Source organism: Mirounga angustirostris, unplaced genomic scaffold (genome assembly GCF_029215605.1).
Source record: "Mirounga angustirostris isolate CCGP_5_RB_7025 unplaced genomic scaffold, mMirAng1.0.hap1 SCAF_6, whole genome shotgun sequence".
Taxonomy (NCBI): Eukaryota; Metazoa; Chordata; class Mammalia; order Carnivora; family Phocidae; genus Mirounga; species Mirounga angustirostris.
Genome location: NW_026991714.1, coordinates 77,537,269 through 77,561,298, shown reverse-complemented (window position 1 = coordinate 77,561,298; position 24,030 = coordinate 77,537,269). Strand labels below are relative to the sequence as shown.

Below are 24,030 nucleotides of genomic sequence, written 5' to 3'. Positions count from 1 at the left end.
CCTCAATTTCTTTCATGAGTATTTTATAGTTTTCTGAGTACAGATCCTTTGTCTCCTTGGTTAGATTTATTCCTAGGTATCTTATGGTTTTGGGTGCAATTGTAAATGGGATCGACTCCTTAATTTCTCTTTCTTCTGTCTTGTTGTTGGTGTATAGGAATGCCACTGACTTCTGTGCATTGATTTTATATCCTGCCACTTTACTGAATTCCTGTATGAGTTCTAGCAGTTTTGGGGTGGAGTCCTTGGGGTTTTCCACATAAAGTATCATATCCTCTGCAAAGAGTGAGAGTTTGACTTCTTCTTTGCCGATTTGGATGCCTTTGATTTCTTTTTGTTGTCTGATTGCTGTGGCTAGGACTTCCAATACTATGTTGAATAGCAGTGGTGATGGTGGACATCCCTGCCGCGTTCCTGACCTTAGGGGGAAAGCTCTCAGTTTTTCCCCACTGAGAATGATATTCGCTGTAGGTTTTTCATAGATGGCTTTTATGATATTGAGGTATGTACCCTCGATCCCTATACTCTGAAGAGTTTTGATCAAGAAAGGATGCTGTACTTTGTCAAAAGCTTTTTCTGCATCTATTGAGAGGATCATATGATTCTTGTTCTTTCTTTTGTTAATGTATTGTATCACGTTGATTGATTTGCGGATGTTGAACCAACCTTGCAGCCCAGGGATAAATCCCACTTGGTCGTGGTGAATAGTCCTTTCAATGTACTGTTGGATCCTATTGGCTAGTATTTTGGTGAGAATTTTTGCATCCATGTTCATCAGGGATATTGGTCTGTAATTCTCCTTTTTGATGGGGTCTTTGTCTGGTTTTGGGATCAAGGTAATGCTGGCCTCATAAAATGAGTTTGGAAGTTTTCCTTCCATTTCTATTTTTTGGAACAGTTTCAGAAGAATAGGTATGAATTCTTCTTGAAATGTTTGGTAGAATTCCCCTGGGAAGCCATCTGGCCCTGGGCTTTTGTTTGTTGGGAGATTTTTGATGACTGCTTCAATTTCCTTAGTGGTTATAGGTCTGTTCAGGTTTTCTATTTCTTCCTGGTTCAGTTTTGGTAGTTGATACATCTCTAGGAATGCCTCCATTTCTTCCAGGTTATCTAATTTGCTGGCATAGAGTTGCTCATAATATGTTATTATAATTGTTTGTATTTCTTTGGTGTTGGTTGTGATCTCTCCTCTTTCATTCATGATTTTGTTGATTTGGGTCATTTCTCTTTTCTTTTTGATAAGTCTGGCCAGGGGTTTATCAATCTTGTTAATTCTTTCAAAGAACCAGCCCCTAGTTTCGTTGATCTGTTCTACTGTTCTTTTAGTTTCTATTTCTGCTCTGATCTTTATTATTTCTCTTCTCCTGCTGGGTTTAGGCTTTATTTGCTGTTCTCTCTCCAGCTCCTTTAGGTGTAGGGTTAGGTTGTGTACTTGAGACCTTTCTTGTTTCTTGAGAAAGGCTTGTATTGCTATATACTTTCCTCTTAAGACTGCCTTTGCTGCATCCCAAAGATTTTGAATAGTTGTGTTTTCATTTTCATTGGTTTCCATGTATTTTTTTAATTCTTCTTTAATTTCCTGGTTGACCCATTCATTCTTCAGTAGGATGCTCTTTAGCCTCCATGTATTTGAGTTCTTTCCGACTTTCCTCTTGTGATTGAGTTCTAGTTTCAAAGCATTGTGGTCTGAAAAAAGGCAGGGAATGATCCCAATCTTTTGGTACCGGTTGAGACCTGATTTATGACCTAGGATGTGATCGATTCTGGAGAATGTTCCATGGGCACTAGAGAAGAATGTGTATTCCATTGCTTTGGGGTGGAATGTTCTGAATAGGTCTGTGAAGTCCATTTGGTCCAGTGTGTCATTTAAAGTGTTTATTTCCTGGTTGATCTTTTGCTTAGACGATCTGTCCATTTCAGTGAGGGGGGTGTTAAAGTCCCCCACTATTATTGTATTGTTGTCAATGTGTTTCTTTGCTTTTGTTATTAATTGCCTTATATAATTGGCTGCTCCCATGTTAGGGGCATAGATATTTACAATTGTTAGATCTTCTTGTTGGATAGATCCTTTAAGTAGGATATAATGTCCTTCCTCATCTCTTATTACAGTCTTTGGTTTAAAATCTAATTTGTCTGATATAAGGATTGCCACCCCAGCTTTCTTTTGGTGTCCATTAGCATGGTAAATGGTTTTCCACCCCCTCACTTTCAATCTGGGGGTGTCTTTGGTTCTAAGATGAGTCTCTTGCAAACAGCATATCGATGGGTCTTGTTTTTTAATCCAGTCTGATAGCCTGTGTCTTTTGATTGGGGCATTTAGCCCATTTATATTCAGGGTAACTATTGAAAGATAGGAATTTAGTGCCATTGTATTGCCTGTAAGGTGACTGTTACCGTATATTGTCTGTGTTCCTTTCTGGTCTATGTTGCTTTTAGGCTCTCTCTTTGCTTAGAGGACCCCTTTCAAGATTTCCTGTAGGGCTGGTTTTGTGTTTGCAAATTCCTTTCGTTTTTGTTTGTCCTGGAAGATTTTTATGTCTCCTTCAATTTTCAATGACAGCCTAGCTGGATATAGTATTCTTGGCTGCATCTTTTTCTCAGTTAGTGCTCTGAATATATCCCGCCAGTCCTTTCTGGCCTGCCAGGTCTCTGTGGATAGGTCTGTTGCCAATCTAATGTTTCTACCCTTGTAGGTTACGTATCTCTTCTCCCAAGCTGCTTTCAGGAATTTCTCTTTGTCTCTGAGACTCGTAAGTTTTACTATTAGATGTCGGGGTGGTGACCTATTTTTATTGATTTTGAGAGGGGTGCTCTGTGCTTCCTGGATTTTCATGCCTGTTTCCTTCCCCAAATTAGGGAAGTTCTCTGCTATAATTTGCTCCATTATACCTTCTGCCCCTCTCTCTCTTTCTTCTTCTTCTGGGATCCCAATTATTCTAATGTTGTTTCGTCTTATGGTATCGCTTATCTCTCGAATTCTGCCCTCGTGATCCAGTAGTTGTTTATCTCTCTTTTTCTCAGCTTCTTTATTTTCCATCATTTCATCTTCTATATTACTGATTCTCTCTTCTGCCTCATTTATTCTAGCAGTTAGCGCCCCCATTTTTGATTGCACCTCATTAATAGCCTTTTTGATTTCTACTTGGTTGGATTTTAGTTCTTTTACTTCTCCAGAAAGGGTTTCTCTAATAACTTCCATATTTTTTTCAAGCCCAGCTACTATCTTTAAAGTGATGATTCTGATCTCTAGATCTGACATCGTACTAACGTCCGTATTGAGTAGGTCCCTGGCAGTCGGTACTACCTCTTGTTCTTTTTGTTCAGGTGATTTTTTCCGTCTTGTCATTTTGTGCAGAGGAGAATAGATGAATGAGAGAACAAAATGCTAGCAGAGTAACACGTTCCCAGAAAATATACTCTAAACAAATCAGAAAAGACCTGAAGCAGTGGGAAAAGAAAGGGAAAGAGAGAAAAAAGAAAAAGAAAAAAAAGAAAAAGAAAAAGATAAAGATAAAAACAAAAACAAACAAAACAAAACAAAACAACAACAACAACAACAAAAAACAGAATGTGATCAAATATGATCAGGCTGGTATATAGATCCGTGCCACACACTAGATTTGGGGTGTATTTTGGTCTTTTAGAAGAAAGTGCCTCCCAAAATTTTAAAGAAAGAAAAATTTATATATGTACAAAAATAAGGGTTGATATGATGAAGGGATGGAATATGACTGTAAAGATGGAAATTATAAAAAATTTTATAAAAGGAATTGATAAGAAGTTGTTTGAAAAAAGAAAGAAGAGGATTTAAAAAAAGAAAAAAGAAAAAAAAAGGGAGAGGATGTGATCAGGCAGGGGAATAGAAAACACCATATACTAGAGATTTAGGGTATATTTTAATCTGTTAGAAGAAACTGTCTCAAAATTTTAAAGAGAGAACAACTTATATATATAAGCCAAAAATACGGGTAACTACTATGAAGGGATAGAATATGGCTCTAAAAATGAAAAATAAAAATGTTTTTTTTTTTAAAAAAGGGATTGATAAGGTGTTGGTTGAAAAAGGGAAAAAGAAAAATTCAAAAAGAAATAAAAAGACAAAAAGACAGTTAAAAAAAAATTAACTTTAAAAGACTAAAGAATCATGGTAAAAAAACCCATGAATTCTATGTGCAGTAGTCCCCTAGCGCTGGAGTTCTGCCGTTCTCATTGATCGGTAACCTTGGTCTTGGCTGGCTGTTCTCGCTGATCTTCTGGGGAGGGGCCTGTTGCCGTGGTTTCCAAATGTCTCTGCCGGAGGCAGAAGTGCCCCGCCCTTGCCCCCTCCCGGCTAAGTCATCTGCTCGCGTTTGCTCTCCGGGGCTTTTGTTCCCTGCGGGCTTTCCCTACAGCTTTGGAGGTGGAGAGTGAAAATGGCGGCCTCCCAATCTCCGCCCCGGAGGAGCCGAGAACTCGGGGCCCCGCTCCTCAGTGAGCCCCCAGAGAAAAGCCGCCAGTCACTCCCGTCTCCCCAGTCTCCGGCCGCACTCCGTGCTCACCCGGCCTGTGACCGCGTGCCTCTATCTCTGGCACCCGACCCCGGGTGGAGTCTCCAAACCCAGCAGATCCCTGCGGTGCACTCCCGCGCGGCTCCTCCCGGGGGAGGAAGGTGAGTGTCCCCGGATCTGCCGCCTGTTGGGTCCCTGCTGGAGGAGCAGTGGCCCGACTGTGCCGCGGATCACGGTCTATGGCCACCCCGAGCTGAGAGCCCGCGCCTGGGCTCCGCCCCTGCAGCCGGCTTCCCTGCTCCGATACCTGGGAGCTCTGCCACACTCAGGCACCCCCGGTGTTTCTGTGACCCCGAGGGTCCTGAGACCACACTGTCCCGGAGGGTTCCACCCCCCGCTTAGCCACCAGAGTGAGGTCCCTCAGTGGAGCAGACTTTTAAAAGTTCCGATTTTGTGCTCCGCGGCTCTATCACTTGCCAGAAGCGGCCGACGGAGGCCCCTCCCCCGCCGTCTATCCTCCCGAATATCGCCTCGGATTCACTTCTCCGCACGTCCTACCTTCCAGAAAGTGGTCGCTTTTCTGATGAGAGAGTTGTTGCTCTTCTTTTCTTCGATCTCCTGTTGAGTTTGTAGGTGTTCAGAATGGTTTGATCCCTATCCAGCTGAATTCCTGAGAGGAGACGAAATCCAGGTCTCCTACTCCTCCGCCATCTTGTTCCGCCCCATCCAATTTTTCAAAACATAAGCATGTATTATTTATATGTTATGGGAAATGTAATGGAATGATACTTGTTAACAATCTTGGAGGCCTTTCTCTGTGCCTGGTTCTGGGCTCTATATTCTGTCTGCCTCATCTGTTTTCATTCTCTCAGATCCCCTTTGAGAGTGGAACTTGCATTACTCACATTTAACCAATTTAGGAGCAGGCTTATCAAGGTTTGGTGACTGACCCAAGGTCATTATGGTAAGTATATGGCAAAGCCAGGATTTGAACACAGGTGTTTCGAGATTCTGGGGCCTGAGGAATAATCCCATTAACAAAATCAGGACAGTTCTTTAATGTTCCATTGCTAGCAAACTCTAATTCTCTCAGTGGCATCTAACCACTAAAATAATCCTAACTTGGCAAATTCTGGAGTCTTATCTCAATAACCAGATTTTTTCTTCATCTCTTACCACTTTACCTTTTCTCTTTCTCTCTTTTAACTTGGAATCCTGGGAACTTAGTAATTCTGAAACTCAGTCTCGTTTGTCAGGATATTGGCTGAAAATTCACGGATGGCAGGGTATTAGTTATTTTAACAAAATCATTAATTTTTCTTATGGAGTTGTCTTTCCTCTCTCTCGTGCATGCTCTTTTAAAGGAAAGCACTCACACAACTTTGATTGAATAAAAGTTACTTTGGTGAGTTGTGGCTAATGGAGGACTTATTTTATTTCCTGGAGGGAAGCACGAACATCAACCAGTCATAGAGGCTCCATTATTAAATAAGTCTAGAAGGATGGGTGTGAGTGAGGAGAGGACAAAGCAGCCAAGGCATCTGGGGGAGCTCAGCATGCAGGATGACGAGCTGTTTACTAGAGAGCATGGAACCACAGTTGATTCTCATCCGTTGAGGTCGTTGTGTGCTGTAAGATGGCTTTGAACTCTGAATCAGCCAACACTGACCGTGGCTCCTCGGGGAAATACAGGGCAAGGTCCTGAGAGCCTCTAGCCACAACATTTTTATCAACTGACAACCATGTTTTTTATGTGTGTTTAAAGACACCTTATTTATTATGTATTATTGATTCATTCACACTGTACTCAACTCAGCCCTGAACTAAGCTTATTTTCTCCATAAGGCACATTATAGTCTTTCTGTGCTTAGGAAAACTAGCACTTCAGCCCTGTGTCTGGGGGCCATTTAAAACAGTGCAGTCACCCACAAAACACCCAAAAATGCAAACAGTGTAGCACTATACAGACCTTGAAAAGGTCATCTGTTTGCAGTGTGAGCCCTGAAACAGGAAGACTGCATGTCACCTTGTTCAACCTCAGCTGGGAGCATGCATGTCAGGTGACTCATTTTTTTTTTTTTTTTCTGCTCTGCACATGTCCACGGATGACTGTGAAAAGGCTGGGAGAATTGATGTGGGGGTTAAAAGTAAATTTTGGCAAGTAGGCCAATTTGCAAATACAGAATCTGTAATAATGAGGACCAATTGTATTTCAAGATGTTCATGTCTGGCGAGACCATACTCGGGCGTGGGACTGAGCATCAGCAGTGGTGTGTCATTCCATGGCCTTGGGCGATGTAACCTTGCTCTGACCTTGGCTGACCTCCTTCAGACTTCCACCATCTGTGTCTCTGCTCTGGCTAGTTCTTTAGTTCTGGCAAATTCCTACCTCCTTTGCCCCATTTTATCCTCTTCCTCAGGGGTTTCCCATCCTGTAAGCCTGTCAAATATTCAACCTCTTCCAGAAGGTCACCTTGATAAGCTTAGGCAATATTAGCCTCTATCCTCCCTTCCCCCCAACAAAGAAATCCCACTTGTTGATGGGATCTTGCTTCTTAACACTGGGGCTCTTTCTTCTATAACCACATAAGCATTACTCAACAGAGTGGCCCCTTTGGGACTGTGGTCTGTCCCCTTTGTGTCTCTCCTTCCCCTCCCTGTATTAAACTTGCTTTCACAGAGTTTAATAAAGTTGATTTTCATCCAGCCATGGAATGCAAAAGCTCTTAGGGACCACTGGATTAAAAGTTTTACACATAGATGAAAATTTCATTTACTTGGCCTAGCTTAAAATGTTGACCCTGAAGTCATATTCTTAACAGATCCTCCATTCAGTTTCACTACAGACCATATATTGACTTCAAGATCTGAATTTTGAAGTTGTTTGAAGTTGCTACATTTTTATTTATTTACTTTCTTGTTCTCTTTTTTTATTGAATAAATCTAACAGGTAACATTGCGTAAGTTTAAGGTGTATAGCACCTAACTTTGATATGTTTATATAGTATAATATGACTGCTAATGTAGCAATATTTATCACATGATATAATTAGAGCACAATATTATTGCCTACATTCATTATACTGTGTATAGATCTCTGTGGCTTATTTAATACTCATTATAAGTTTGTACCCTTAAGCACCATCACCCCCACCCCCCAACATCATCTGGTAACTGCCATTTTACTCACTGTGTTTTACAAGTTTGACTTTATTAGATTCCACATAAAGTGATATCATACAGTACTTTTTTTTTCTCTGGCTTATCTCACTTAGCATAATGTGCTCAAGATCCATCCGTGTTGTCACAAATGGGAGGATATCCTCTTTCTCATGGCCAAATAATGTTCCATTGTGTAAATGTACCACATTTTTTTTTTTAAGATTTTATTTTATTTATTTGACAGAGAGAGAGAGAGAGAGACAGCTAGAGAGGGAACAAGCAGGGGGAGTGGTAGAGGGAGAAGCAGGCTCCTGGCCGAGCAGGGAGCCCGATGCGGGGCTCGATCCCAGGACCCTGGGATCATGACCTGAGCCGAAGGCAGACGCTTAACGACTGAGCCACCCAGGTGCCCCAATGTACCACATTTTTAATCCATTCATCCACTGGTGGGCATTTGGATTGTTTTCACATCTTGGCTATTGTAAATAATGCTGTAATGAACATGGGAGTGCTTCTATCTCAGATCAATTCAACCTTGATTAATCAAATCCAAGCCTGCCTTCCTTGGCACAAAGTGGCTATTCACCACACATTCTTAGCCTTCTCAACCTGCCTTGGAATATCTCCATCTCTTCTTTGCCACGTATCATGGCACTCATCACACATTGCCCTGTGTTACAGTGACTGGCATGCCTTTATCATCTCCTCTTCAGATTCCTGAAAGGCAGGAATTGTATTTCAGTGGACTTTTGCTCCCACTCTAATCTTCAATACCTAGCAAATATGTAAGCGTGTTTTCATTAATTTATTAATTCATTCGCCAAATGAGCATCTACCTTTTGCCAGAGACTGTTGTAAGCACTGGGGGTATGGTTGTGAGTAAACAAACCTGCACGGAACCTAAGTCATAGTGGGGAGACAGACAATAACCAGGATGTATAAGAAAAATGCACAGTATGTTTGAGATATCTCAGTGCTGAGGGGAAAACTAAAGCCAGAAAAGAGTAGAGGACATGTTGGCTAGGATGGTGTGGAGTTGTCACAGTTTTATTTAGGGGTAGTGAGGGAAGGTTTCACTAAGAAGGTACCATTTGAATAATAGCCAAAGGAAGGGAGAGGGCTGTGGACCTAGCTGAAGGGAATTCCAGTTAGAGGGACCCCCAGTGGTAATGGCTTGAGGTGGACTCATGCTTAGAGTTTGTGAGGAACAAAAAGGCTCAAGTGGAGTGAGCAGCCAGGAGGATATAGGAGGGAGTCAGAGAGACCAGGAGGTCTTCCCTCCATGGGAAACCATGGGCGAGGGTTGCACAGAGGAGTGACGTGTTCTGACTCATATTAACATGCTCACTCTGGCTGCTGTGTGGAGAACAGGGAACGGAAGCAAGTCTGAAATTGAGTAGAGAGTTGGGAGAAGGTGGTGGCTTTGCCGAGGCTGTAGCAGCGAGATGGTGAAGAGCGCTGAATTTTGGAGGAATTCTGAGGGGGGAACAGACAGGATTTAGTGACAAATTGAATGTGAAGTATGAGAGAAATAGGGGAGTTTGGCTTGAGAAACTGGAAGAACGGGATTTGGGATTTACTAAGGTGAGTACATTTATGGAAGCAGTAGCATTTGGGATGGCGGAGAGGTAGACACTCAGTGTTTAATATATTAAGTTTAAAATGTCCGTAGAACAGCAAGTGTTGGCGAGGATGTGGAGAAAAAGGAACCCTCGTGTGCCGTTGGTGGGAATGTAAACTGGTGCAGCCACTGTGGAAAACAATATGGAGGTTCCTCAAAAAGTTGAAAATAAAACTACCCTATGATCTACCAATCACACTACGGGGTATTTACCCAAAGAATACAAGAACAGTAATTCGAGGGGATACATGCACCCCTATCTTTACAGCAGCATTATTTACAGTAGCTAAATTATGAAGGCAGCTCAAGTGTCTGTAGACTGATGAATGGATAAAGAAGATGTGGTGTAGATATACAATGGAATATTACTCAGCCATCAAAAGAAAGAAATTTTGCCATTTGTGACAACATGGATGGATCTAGAGAGTATAATAAAAAATGAAACAAATCAGTCAGAGAAAGACAAGTACCATATGATTTCACTCATATGTGGAATTTAAGAAACAAAACAAACAAACAAACGAAGAAAAAGAGAGAGGCAAACCAAGAAACAGCCTCTTAACCATAGAGAACAAACTGATGGTTCCCAGAGGGGAGGTGGGCAGGGGGGAAGGGGGAAATAGGTGAAGGGGATGAAGAGCACACTTATCGTGATGTGCACTGAGTCATGTATAGAACTGTTGAATCAGTATATTATACACCTGAAACTAATAGAACACTGTATGTTAACTCTCCTGGAGTTAAAATTAAAAATTTAATAAAGCTAAATAAAATGTCCCAGAAATACAGATGGAGATGATGCTATTTCAGCAGATTATACATGAATCTAGGGCTCAAAGGAGAACTATGGGCCAGAAATATGAATTTGAGAGTGATCAGCATTTAGAAATCATTAAAATCCTTGAAACTCAATGAGATGCACAAAGAAAAAGGCATAGATAGAAAAGAGAAGACATACCTCCAATATTTAGCATGAGACAAGAACAAGGGAGAGTGAAGAGGAGTGGATGGAGACATGGGAAGGAGGCCAGGCAAATGTAGTGTCTTCGAAGCTAAGTGAAGGGGAACTAGCTTGAAGGAGGAAGGCAGCTCCTGTGTCAACTGTCCCTGATGGTTCGAGCGAGGAGACAGGTGAGCACTGCCCACTGGATTTTGCAACGTAGAAAAATTTGGGGATCTCAACAAGAGACGTTTTGGTTGAGTGGTCAGAGTGAAAGTCTGATTGGAGTGTGGCCCAGAGATAATGGGAAGAGAGAAATCAGGGGCAGTGAGTTTGGGAAAATCTCATAGAACTTTACTATCAAAAAAAGAGAGAATGAGGAAGGTGGAGTCGAGGATTCTTTAAAGATAAGTGACAGAACAGAAGAGTCTATGGCCATCGGGATTCATGATGGAGGGAAGTGGAGAACCGTGGGAGCAGTATACCTGAGGAAAGAAGAGGGGTGGGAGCCAGAGTCCTCCTCAGGGAGGTGCTGGCCTTCGCTGGAAGCATGGGAAGTTCTTTTCCACACCAACAGGGGGAGAGGAAGGCAACCATGTGGGCGTTCATGCCGGCAGGTAGGTAGACACAGTGGGGTCAGCTTGTGGAAGTTTCCTTATGCTTGCTTCTATTTTCTCAGTGAAGTACAAGTTAAGATTATCAGCTGAGAGAGAAGATGAGGGAAGAGGGGCTGGAAGTTTGAGGAAAGAGGGCAGGGAATAAAACAACCATCTCAGAGAGTGGAAAAGTGAACAGACTAGGGGAAAATAATGTGATTGCCAAGCAACATTAAGTTTCCATTTGGAGTTAGTGGTTATGAATTTAACATGACCATCAACACGATTTTGTCTTTTTCCTCCAGTCCAAGTAGCTGTGTGGGAGCACGTATAAAGTAGGTGGAGATTCCGATTGAATAAAGCTTGGGGTTTTGCTAAACAACTCTGTCAAACAGAAGGTAAAGAAGATGAGGAGAAAGCAGGGGAATGGTTATAATGATTGATGATGGCATTTAGCCTGGGGAAGGAGGAGAGTAAAGACATGACTGAGCGGGGCTCCTGAAACGTGAGAAAAACCTAGGCATTATGGGTCTTGGTGGGGGTCAAAGGACTCATGGAGGTGGGCTTTTAGGGAGAGTCAGGTGCAGAGAGAGGCGGTGGGGTGGTTGAAAAAACGAAATGACTGATATTAGATTCTGGTGGGAAAGCAGCTATTGGTCATGACAACGTCTAGGTCATGACTATGGAAGTGAGCGACTAAGGTAGTGTTTGTGGACAAGATCATTCTAGGACAGAGGTCATGAAATTCAGAAATCAGGGAGTTGGAAAGATGAGGTTTTTTTATAGAGATTTGGAGAGAATGACAGTGAGCCAGGAGTTAAATCTTCATGGAATGAGGAGGACTGTCCCAGGGATCCTCAGATGACTGTGACTGATGGATAGAGGATGGTATGGCTGTAATCTGGTGATGTGGGAATCAAAGCTAGGTGATTTCAGGGGGAGTGAGGGCGAATGGTTGCAAGTTGTATTAAGGGGCAAGAATGACATCTAATCACCCATCTTCAGATCCAGGCTATGGGGTTGGGAGGGCAGCATTTAAGAGGGCTGTGGGGGAAGCAGCATTCTCAGAGGAAAGACAGGTTTCAGTTAAGACATGGAGGTGAATGGAATCCTCACAAAGAAAGGATAAAGGTAAAGGTGATTTTTCGGGCCATGAATGGTAAGTCCAAGAGCTGATTTTATTTCAGTTTACAGGGAATGGGGAGGGGTAGGAGAGGGCGTGAGACTAGGTGGTGGGATTAGAGCACAGCATCTTGAAGATGAGTCTCCTGTCTCTTTTTGGATCATCCCTTAAGTTCTCCTTCTTACAACAAACCATTTGGTCCTGTTTTATTCAAAGTCTCCTGCTCCCTATTTAGTACACAAAAACTAAAATGGCATTCTCCACATTAATAACATAGCCATCAGAAACAGCACGAGGGATTCGAGATTGAGGGGTTCTATTATAAGTGGGAGAAGAAAGGAATTTGTAGAGGTTGCATATGGGTGCCAAATGCAAACCTCACTTGTCACAATTTTTTCTGTAAAAATTATGTATAAGATAACCATCAGACCCTGAAATTTCTGGAAAATGTTATGCCTCTAGAAGATGAATCATGGATTACAGAGCAACCTAAAGAAAACTGGTTTTCTAACAAAGTTGTGTCAGAGTTATAGAAATGCCAGATAAGATTGGCCTGCCTCCAAATCTTCTGCTATTTGTTTTCCCCAAGAATGTAGGCTAGATTGTGAGAATGGATTGCAGAAGCTCCTAAGGACTACTGAAAGTCTTGCACTGTCTCCTTCTTTTCTCCCTATGTAGTCAAGGGTCTAGTAGTGTTTGGGTCTTCCTAGCTCCCTGTTTGCGCCCTCTCCTTCCCTCTTCCCACTCACGTTCTCTCTGTGTGGGGATCTCCTTTGGTGAATATTGTTCCCAGAACAATGTAGTTGGACTTAGGTTACCCGAGCCAGGCTTTCCACCCCGTCGACATGGCCCTCTATTGAGGAATTTTGATATGTCCGAGGCGGAGGCCAGTTGGGGAAGGCATCATGAAGTCCTTGCATGAGATCCAATTCTTACTACCCTCGGGACACTTCCATGTGCTCTGATCTGAAGTTTCCTCTCTGAGATTTGAGGTTACTTTTTCTGACTATTCAGATTCACTCTCGTTTCCATGGCTACTGATCTCGGAGTGTGTGTGTGTGCGCGCATGTGCGCACGCATGTGCATATCTGCACGCGCAGCACTGTACCTAGCCCAAAGGTTGGTGGTCAAGTGCTGAAACTTACCCCACGGCCTCTTCATATTCTTCCCCAATGAGGAAACAAATGGAACAAATCCATAAATAAGCCCAAACCAGGATCCTTCAATACCTCACTTTGAACTGGCAAGAGTCTTAGTCCGTTCAAGCTGCTATACCTAAAGACCACAGACTGGGTGGCTTGTAAACAACAGAAATGTATTCTCATAGTTCTGGAGGCTGGCAAGTCCAAGGTCAGGGCACCAGCATGGCTGGATGAGAGACCAATTTGTAGTCTGTGCCTTTTCACTGTGTCTGGACTTGGTGGATGGGGTAGGGATCTCTGTGAGGTCTCTTCTAAGAGAACGCTAATCCCATTCACGAGGGCTTATGACCCAAGAACCTCTTAAAGACCACCTCCTAATACCATCATCTATAGGGAGTTAGGATTTCAACTTATGAATTCCGTGGAGTATGCAAACATTCAGACCACACCAGGCAACATTTGTCCTGAAGTTCTCTGGAAGGATATTTTTTGTCCTTGGAGTAGATCTGAGGTTGCTATCCAGAGGCTCATCTTCCCCCACATCCCTCGCCCCAAGGCATCAAGTGTTCATAGGGATATGAAAAAATGAACTTAGAGTATCATGATGAGGATCATAATTCCCTCATTTTGTGTGGCTTCTCAGGGGTGACTGTTCATCAAGGCAGGAAATTTACCCAGTCAATTCTAGCTGTTAATGGAAGAAATAGTGAAGGCAATGGTAGGGTTACTAAAGATAGACCATCCTGAGTTGGAGTGCAAGATTCTTCTCTTTGTAGTACTTCTCCATGAATAAAATCATAAGCCCCTCTTCTCTTGCTGAATAGAGGAAGGATTAGGATGAATTTAGCAGAATCAGCAGAATCGATTTGCTCTCTTTTAGCCCCATTTTAAAGGAAAATTATGTGCAGAAAATCGTTCCAAATATGTAGAAATGTAAGACAGAATTTTATGCCTCAAAGTCTTCTTTGAAGATTGTTGAAAACTTTGGGTGTTTTCATGGATTCCCTGTGAAGTTTTCATTCCTATGCCCCTTTCCTTAATTTGCTTTGCTGGGTTGTATTGCTGTTCTGCCCAGTACGACCCTAGAATGTAGTTATGGCGAATAAGGCACAGACCACAGATGTAGGATTCCACCACACTTGGCATTCTTCAGGAGAACGCATGAACACACAGTCTGCATGACTTTTTGTTAGCCGAAATGACTGTGACCTTTCTTCTTCCAGAAATTGTTCTAGCTCGTGTCCACATGAAAGTCAGGGGTTGGATCGTCTGGCTTCTAGAGTTCCTGATATCTTTTGGGAACTAATAAAAATATAGCTAACATTTATTCAGCACTCACTGAACCCAAGGGAGGGTGTCAAGTGCTTGGTAGAGCACGTAATAGTATTTAATCCTGACAACTGTTAGGGGAAGTTGCTAATGTCATCCTCAGTTTGCAAGTGGGAAAACCGAAGCGTGCAGATATTCCTCAGCTCACTCAAGGCCACGTGGCTATACGTGGTTCAAATGCACGGATACCACATTCCAGCCCCCTCACCTCTGTTCCCTCCTACTGTTATGTGGTTTCTCATTTTCATCTGCACTTAACATAGCCTGAGATGAGTGGACATGGAAGGCGAGACAGCTAGAAGCCAGAGAAAATATGACTCCATGTTAGATCATGTGTAGAAAAAGAAATCTCACCTTTCACTTTCAAGATGACAGGTGCCAGATTTCAGCCCTTACTGAGGAAACACCATGCCGCCGGTCACATAGACAGAATCAGGAGCCAGGAGACCCTAGAGATCAGAGACAAAAGAGACAGAGTGTTTGTCTCCTTTGTGTTTATGATCGTGTGTGAGAAGAAGACATGTAAACTGCAAGAGGTGATGGTTTGCCTTGTGTATGTGTGTGGTTTGGTGTGTGTGCATGTGGGTGGTGTATTCCTAGGAGTGTGTATGTGTGTGTGTGAGAGAGAGTAGTACGTGTGGTGTGGGGTTTGTGTGTGGTGTTATGTCATGAGGTTGTGTGTGTGTGTGTGTGTTCCTCAGTGTGTGTGTTTCGTGCCTGTGTGTAGTGTGTGCATGTTGTCTGGGTGTGCAGGTGTGTGTTGGGGCATCTGGGCACACTCGTGTGACTTGGCACACTCATCCCACCGAATGATCTGCCGCTTCATCTTCTTCTCAGCCTGCAGATTGGACTTCCATTTTTAATAGGACAGGTGCCCTCAGTCACCGGAAAGGGGAGATATCTCCACGGAAACAGTCATCATAAAGGAATTTAAGGACACTTTCACATGGGACAAAAATTCACCAGCTTTTCAGAGAAAGTGAAGAGTCACCTAGTTTCCAGGGAAATCTTAGCTCATGGAATGTTCTGGGGTCAAAAACCATCTTCAGGGGCGCCTGGGTGGCTCAGTCGTTAAGCGTCTGCTTTCGGCTCAGGTCATGATCCCAGGGTCCTGGGATCGAGCCCCATGTCAGGCTCCCTGCTCAGCGGGAAGCCTGCTTCTCCCTCTCCCACTCCCCCTGCTTGTGTTCCCTCTCTCACTGTGCCTCTCCTCTGTCAAATAAATAAATAAAATCTTTTAAAAAAAACCAAACCGTCTTTAGCCTGTGTGTCTAATCAGAGAGAAGTCTGATGTCCCTTGTCCTGCTGGAGCGCCCATGACGTGACCTCTGCCCAGCCAGCTCGTTTGGCTGTGTCCGGTGGTAGCTGTTCCTTACTGGGAAGGGCGGTGAGCTGGATGGTGCCTGGGGCTGGATGATGGTGCACGATGGGACACGGGACCTCCGCACCCCCGCGCGCAGGGGTGAATACCTCGTCACGCGACTACCCCCGCGCCCCCCGCGCGATCGGGAGCTGCCTGCCAAGTTCTGCATACTTGGCTCTTTGCTTTCGGGTTCGGCCTCTGGCCTTTCAGATTTGCCCGTTCTCCGCTGTGTCTCCTGGCACGTGGACAAGGGCCAACTCGTATACTCGTCTTTCCCTTTCGTCTAAGCAGGTCCTGTGCTCTGACAGGGGAAGCGTGTGTTCCAATGCTGGAACTTCACGGAGCATCACCAGGTTTTTGGCTGGCATCGGTTTGGGTCAACCTGGCTTTGGCGATCTTTGGAAGATGTGGCTCATGATAGATTCGTTCGGTTATGTCTTCTGCGCCCATCTGTATCCGTACATCTGTAAGGCAGGTGCGAAGCTTCATCTTGCATCGATTGCCCCAAGTGGTCAGCCAGCCTGGATCCGGTCTCGCAAGGATTTGTGTCCCTCGTGGTAATTGGCGGAGGGATCAGCACATCTGCTCACCTGCAGATACCTCTGTGCAGAAACTCAGCGGCTGCCCAATGAATATTAGCTCCTTCCTTGCTTCCTGGATGGTACTCTCACCACCTGGACTGGCGTTCCTTGTTTGAAACACAAGTACATCTTCATTCTCTTTCATTTATAGATAAATGTATATGGGAAAGGGCCAGGCGGGGGAAGAAGTGGGAGCGGGATTGTCCTGTATTCCTTATTAAATATTTTTGAACAGTACAAATGTAATACTGATTCAAAAATTAAATTAGAAAACTAAAAGCAGTATATTTAATATAGACAAGCTCATGGTAATCTAGGATATGGAAAAAAAGAAAAAACATTTCCTAACCTCGCCATTCTAATAATAACCAATGTTAACTCTTCAGTGTATTTGCTCTCTCTCTCTCTCTCTCTCTCTGTGTCTCACTAGGAGTGGGATTTTTAACACAAATTCCCTTGAAATAAACTGTGAATGGAGGGTAGTAAGTAAGCCAAGAGAGATCTTTCCTATGTCAACATTTAGACTTACGAATGTTTTTGTTCTTACAGATTCTCAGGAATGGAAGGCACCTTTGGGGTATGCCACCCAGTACTCTGTTTTCTTCCTAATTCTTCCCTAAGACTCTAGCACTTTCCACTTAGCATTTCATGTAGCGTCTTAAATGCATCTCGGCACAAGTTAGATAAAGATACAAATTATTTTTTCTTAGATACCTAAACAACTACTTTCTCAGAGTTATTAGCAGAATGTTTGTTCTACTGGTTTTGATCAAGAGTCAAGGTCCAGAGTTTGCCCACGGCAAAGGGTGTACCTCTGCATTTGTGCTTTTGCTGAATCATGCCAAACTGCTTTCCACAGCGGCCAAACCAACTTGCACTTCCACAAGCGATATATGGAAATATCTGTTTCCCAGGTAGCCTTTATTTTTTAAAAAAGAGTTTATTTATTTATTTGAGAGAGAGAGTGCACAGAGAGAGAGAGAGAGGGAGAAGCAGGTTCCCCGCTGAACAGGGAGCCCGATGCGGGGCTCAATCCCAGGACCTTGAGATCATGAACAGAGGGGAAGGCAGATGCTTAACTGACTGAGCCACCCAGGTGCGCCCCCCACCCCCGCCATAGCCTTTACAAACCTATTATATTTTTCTAGCCTGAAGGGTAAAAAATGGTATTTCAGTGTAATTAAAAAAAAGATTTTATTTATTTATTTGAGACAGAGAGAGAGAGAGCACACACAAGCAGGGGATGGGGACAGGCAGAGGGAGAGGGAGAAGCAGACTCCCCACTGTACAGGGAGCCCAATGTGGGGCTCAATCCTAGGACCCCGGGATCATGACCTGAGCTGAAGGCAGATGTTTAAACCACTGAGTCACCCAAGCACCCCTGTTTCAGTGTAGTTTGAATGTATTCTCTTGTCATGAGTAAGGTGATGCTTTCTTTCATTTGTGTGGCTTTTCCCATAATCTGTTGGTGTTCTTTATCCATTTTTCTCACATGTTCTCTTTCTTAATTCCTGGGAATTCTGTACACGTTAGAGGGATAAGTCATTTGCTGTGATGAATTGTTAATAGTCTTCCCAGCTTGTTCATTTGGCTTTTGATTTGTTCATGGTGAATTTTACCCAAGCAAAGTTATTTTAAAAATATTTTCATGGAATTGAACGTCTCAATTTTTTTTTAATGGTCTCTTGATTTTGAGCTGAGCAATAAAGGCTCCCCCCACTACTATAAGACCCTGGCATATTTTGTGACCAAAGGTGTGGGCAATTTTTCTCTGCTCACTTTATGCCTAACTATCAATTTCCTAAATTACATTGTAAATTGACCTACGGCAAAAAGGCGAGTCAGAACTGAAAGCATCCCTCACTTCCTCAGTCCTGGGAGACTTTAGAGAAAGCTGTTGTGGGAAGGGCAGAAAATCAGCAGAATAAGAACAAGAAAGAAATTCTTGGGAATTTGTGGTTGCAGAATGCTTCTCCCTCCCGTTGTGCATCTTGGTTTCACATAACTTAACGTGTACCAGGGAACCTTGAGGGACCGACTTGATCCGAGGTTATCAGCTGGTAGCATTCTAGGTACATTTGTAAAGACTCTCCGAAGGAGGGTATCCTCCCCTTTAGGCCTCCGGAAACCCCCACAAATAATTTTTTCAAGAGCCATGACTTCCATGCAGGTAAATTGAACACATCCAAGCAAACAAGGCTACAAGGCTGACGAGCAACAGGTATAGACAATGCAAGAGGGGTCTTCTTACCTTCAGACACTGGAATATTAGACCGGAGACAGACAGATAAAATGATTCTGCTTACCAGGTTTAAATAACTTATTGATCTCAAAAATAGCTGAAGGCTACTATAAAAACCACAGAGCAAATTTGGAAAAAAATTTTGAACTTACAGATATGGCAAATATAATAACTAAAATTAAAATTCAGGGTAAGGGACAGATTGGACATAGAATGATATAGAATTAGAGAATTAGAAGATAGAAAAGAAGAGATTATCTGGAATATGGCACAAAGAGACACGATGTTGAAAAATATAAGAAAAAGGTAAGAGATATGAAGAATAATTTGAGAAGGGCCAGTGCATATTTGACTAGAGAGGAAATAAAGCAAAGGCAAATTTTTCGTGAGATTACGTTTGAGAATTTTCCAGAGCGGGTGATGTGTGGTCATTCGTAGGTACAAAGGTCTATGCTAACAAGGTAAAATTTTTTTTAAAAGTCTGCATTTAGATAGCATAATGATACCAGGAACATCCAAAAGCATGGAGAAAAATCATAAAAACATCCAGAGAAAGTACATTTTACTTCCAAAAGAACGACAGTTGGAATGTCTGCCGACCTAATAAAAACATCAGAGCGAGGCAGAAACCAGTGGAATGTCTTTAGTGTGCTGATGAACAAACAACCTAAGACGTTCAATTCCATGAAAATATTTTTAAAATAACTTTGCTTGGGTAAAATTCACCATGAACAAATCAAAAGCCAAATGAACGAGCTGGGAAAACTATTAACAATTCATCACAGCAAATGACTTATCCCTCTAACGTGTATAGAATTCCCAGGAATTAAGAAAGAGAACATGTGAGAAAAATGGATAAAGAACACCAACAGATTATGGGAAAAGCCACACAAATGAAAGAAAGCATCACCTTACTCATGACAAGAGAATACATTCAAACTACACTGAAACAGGGGCGCTTGGGTGACTCAGTGGTTTAAACATCTGCCTTCAGCTCAGGTCATGATCCCGGGGTCCTAGGATTGAGCCCCACATCGGGCTTCCTGTTCAGTGGGGAGTCTGCTTCTCCCTCTCCCTCTGCCTGTCCCCATCCCCTGCTTGTGTGTGCTCTCTCTCTCTTGTTTGCTTGGATAGTCCAGTTAGAATATCATTTAAGAATGAAGGCGAACTAGGGGTGCCTGGAGGGCTCAGTCGGTGAAGCGTCTGCCTTTGGCTCTGGTCATGGGTCATGATCCTGGGGTCATGATCCAGGGATGGAGCCTGCCTTGGGCTTCCTGCTCAGCGGGGGAGTCTGCCTCGCCCCGCCCTTCCTGCTCTCTCTCTCCCTCGCTCTCTTTCAAAGGAATAGATAAAATCTTTAAAAAAAGAATGAAGGCAAAACAAAGGAAGCCCTCTAAAATCTAACACGAAGTTCATGAATGGAATGAGGCCATCCAAATAGCCAATCAACATGCAAAGTACTCAGCCTAATTAATCATCACGGACATTTACATTGAAACAACAATGATCTACCACCACATCTGCATTGGATTAGCAAAGAACTCTGACAAAGCAAGTATTGAAGAGGATTTGGAGCAAGGATAATGTTCATCTCCTGTTTGCAGGAGTATGTCCTGATAAAATCACTTGGGAAAAATTTTGGATGATTTTGCAGAGTTGAAATTACGACCATCTCAAGACTCAGCATCTGCACTTGCAGGTACGTGCCCTAGAGAAAGTGTACATCTCTGCAGTAGGAGAGGGTATAAGGATGCTTGTTAGCAGTATTCGTCAGGATAGCCTTATTAAAACCGAGATAACCCAAATGCCCATGGACAATAAAACGAGTACATAAGTTGCGGTATATTCATGCAATGTGTCATTGTACAGCAGTAACAAACAAGCAACCATCACATGTGACAACACGTATGGATCTCAGACTATGCTGAACAGGAGCATAAATATAATAACACTCCATTTATGTGCATTTCCCAAACAGGCGAAACCGAACTGTATTGTGTGGGGATGCATGCCTAGTGGCAAAGACCTTAAAAACGAAGAAAGGAGAATAAAAATCTGGATAATGGCTCCTTGTAGGGAAAGGGAAGCTCTTTCGGTCTGAAGTAAGGCACCAGGTTTTTTGAAGGTCAGGTTCAATTTCTTGGCCTGATCGGTGGTTCTATGTGGGTTCACTTTTAGCTTTAAAATAGCTGTTTCTGTGTTTTTTACATTCTTTTCTGTCTACATGCTGCGTGGGACAATTAAAATATTTGTAAAATGGAAACATTTCTCTCCCCTCACCCCTGTGTGCCTCCCCAGCCACAAACCCTAGTCCTATTTTCCAGTATATCTGCCCGCCTGAGGTATTTCTAATTCTTATTTTAAATTACTGTCTCCCCCGCCCCCCGCCCCCGCCAAGTTATAGTTACTTTTGTTTTCACTAACATAGGTTGTCTGGTTTGGTGCTTTCCTTTTGAGGTGGTTGCTGGCTCAGCTGGATACACAGGATAGCCTCAGCCAGCAAGAATTATCTGGCCCAAAATGTCAATACTGCCAAGGTTGAGGAACACTGCCCTACTATGTGTCTCCCTGGTAAATTCAAGGGAAGAAAAGGATATGAGCCCTAGGACTTTAAAAATCACAGTTAATCCATCTCTTCTGGAATCACCCACCTAGTAACCCTGCAGCCGCCCCTCAGCCATCACGTGGGCTTCCTTTTCAAGCCCCTAGAGAGAACGAGAGAACGGGGGAGGGGAGGGATTTTAAAACACCAGCTCTGGGTGCTTGCAGGGGTGTGGTGGGTTCCTAATGCTATTCAGTCTGAGCTGTTTTCTTCACCTCCTCATCCCAGTGGGGCTTGCACTCTGCTGGGGGGGCGGGGGGGGGGGGCCGGCAGGTGGTGACTGCACCAAGAGGGGGCAGGGGGAGGGGCAAGAGCAGAATTACTCAGCTTTTCTCTAACTTTTCATTCCCCAGTGCCCAGTGCCAACCACTCTCCACCCTGGGCTGCAGCATGCCTCACTGCGCGCGCACACACACACACACACACACAAGTTCAAAAGTCTTTGATTCCCCCAAGGGGTTTCTTCTCTTCCTCTCTGCTCCTCTTCTTCTCATTCTCCTCCTCCTCCTTTCCTCCTCCTCCTCCTCCTCTTCTGCTGGTTCCTTTTCCTTCTCCTCCACGCTCCTCTCTCTTCCTCTCCTTCATCTCCTTATCCTCTTTATCCTCCATCATTCCTAGAGTCTATATATTCTTCTATAGTTTCCTTGGGTCTGATTTCACTGAAGGGGCCAGCATCCTGTGCTAATCCATCACCTTGGTTGGCATCCTGGTTATTGTGGTGACAGCAATAATTGGGCTGGTGATTTTATTTTATTTGATATTTTAATCGAATGTTACATGGTTTCTTGAAGATTAGTAGTTTGAGCAGTGTCTCCATAAACAGTGAAAACACAAATTTTGTCCTGTTTTTCTGGCTAACTTCACTTGTTTAATTTTTTTTTTTAAAGCAGGCTCCATGCCCAGTATGGAGCCCAGTGTGGGGCTTGAACTGAACAACCCTGAGATCAAGACCTGAGCTGAGATCAAGAGTTGGACGCTGAAACGACTGAGCCACCCAGGCGCCCCTGTTTCTTTTTTCTGAATAAGTGTCTGAGGTGCAGTTGACTTCGTTTGGAACTATTGCTGAGAAATACAAAACAATAACTTAACCAAATGTTTTAGTCAAGTCATACAAAACACTTGGGCTTCTTAAGAGGTGATGATAGTTAATTTTATATGTCAACTTGGTTAGGGTATGGTGCCTGACTTTTTGGTCAGATACAACTGGTACAGATGTTGCTGTCAAGGTGTTTGGTAAGTGTGATTATTATAATTAGTTGACTTTAAGTAAAGGAGATGACTCTTGATAATGTAGGTGGGCCTCATCCAATCCGTTGAAGCCTTCAAGAGCAAAAATGGATTTTTCAGGGAAGGAATTCTGCTTCAAGACTGTAAATAGAAATCCTGTCTGAGTTTCCAGCCAGCCAGCCTACCATAGAGATTTAAGACATAACACATCCACAATCACATGGGCCAGTTTCTTAAAATAAATCTCTCTCTCTAAGTACATACATATCCTATTGGTTCTGTTTCTTCGGAGAACCCTGACTGATATAGAAGTTATTTTGTACCACATCTTTTCTTGAAAGTGAAAGGGCTTTTAAATCAAAGTTGTTCAGATGAGATTCTCAGGGTCAGTTTACCAGGACTGAGAAGAAGCAGGTGTAGCTTGTGCGTGATCAGACCTGCTTCATACATAACCCAGAGGCACAATAGAATAGCTTCTTTTGGACGAGTCAAAACCAAGTTTTCCCAAAGTAAATTGACACTTTGATGAGAAATAATGAGGTAATTAAATGCCTGTTCCCAGAATTATATGTGTCTTTTTTGCCAAAGCTATGTGCACACCTCTGGAAGGGTAGCCAGTCGCTCCTGAGGCCCTGCATAGCTTTAGCTGTAGTCACTGATTCCTACACTTATTCACTCATTCATGCTACGTTTACTGAAGAGGACAACGGCTCTCTCTGTCCTATATCACCAGCATATAACACTGCACCTGAGTATTTCTTTTTAAGGATTTTATTTATTTATTTGAGAGAGCGAGCATGAGTCGGAGTTGGGGGTGTGCAGAGGCAGAGGGAGAAGCAGACTCCCCGCTGAGCCCAGAGCCCAACGCGGGACTAGATCTCAGGACCCTGAGACCATGACCTGAGCCAAAGTCAGACGCTTACCAGACTGAGCCACCCAGGTGCCCCAACACAGTGCCCGAGTATTTGTGGAATGAAGGATAGACGTCTTAAATTGCTGATTTATGTGTCAATTGAATAAAAAAGTAAACTAGAAGATCTGCAGAGTGTTTTTATCTTTGTAGTTTGCTCCAACCTAACTTCTGTTGTAGGTGTTTATGACGACTTGCCTTGTTCCTTGCTCCCACATTAGAACCCCTGCAGGTGGAAGGCACTTGGGTCCTATCTGCAGACTAATCCCGACCCCAGGTTTGGGAGCAGCGCTGCTCTAGAAGCTTTAGCTCAGCAGCTTGTTCCAGGCATGCTCTGCCCTTGAGCTTCTGGGTCTGGGATGGGCGCTTTGCATTCATTGGCTAGGGTATGTTTTCACTTTTTTTTGCAACTGATGATGAAGTCAGTGGTGGCTTCTCCCACTCCAGCAAGGCCGTATGTGCAATATAATGGTCACAAGCTATGGCCTCTCTTAGACCGGTGTTCATATTTAAATCATGCCTTTTATTAGCATGGTTTCCTCATCTGAAGAAATGTACCTGTGTTGGATATATGTGCACAGTGATGTTAGCTTTGACACTAAAAAGTACACAGGGGCCCCTCCATACATGCTGACTCCTTCTTCCTCATTTTGGGATTTAGTTCTGCCTTGCTTTGCCTTGTGCTCACACTGAACGCCGTAATTT

At 43.3% G+C, this 24,030-nt stretch overlaps 1 protein-coding gene across 2 annotated transcripts in view; it reads left to right on the top strand.

Annotated features, from left to right (window-relative positions):
• The window catches only part of CH25H (cholesterol 25-hydroxylase), a 47,207-nt gene extending 23,599 nt beyond the window's left edge, over positions 1–23,608 (top strand). The window contains exon 4 of one of the 2 annotated variants that reach the window (XR_008506310.2): positions 22,076–23,608. The gene's annotated coding sequence lies outside the window, so the exon portion shown is untranslated. Of the gene's footprint in view, positions 1–15,237; positions 15,622–22,075 lie in introns of those variants that run through there. The other variant, XR_010412417.1, reaches the window with a different exon arrangement.
• Positions 23,609–24,030: the final 422 nt, after the last annotated feature.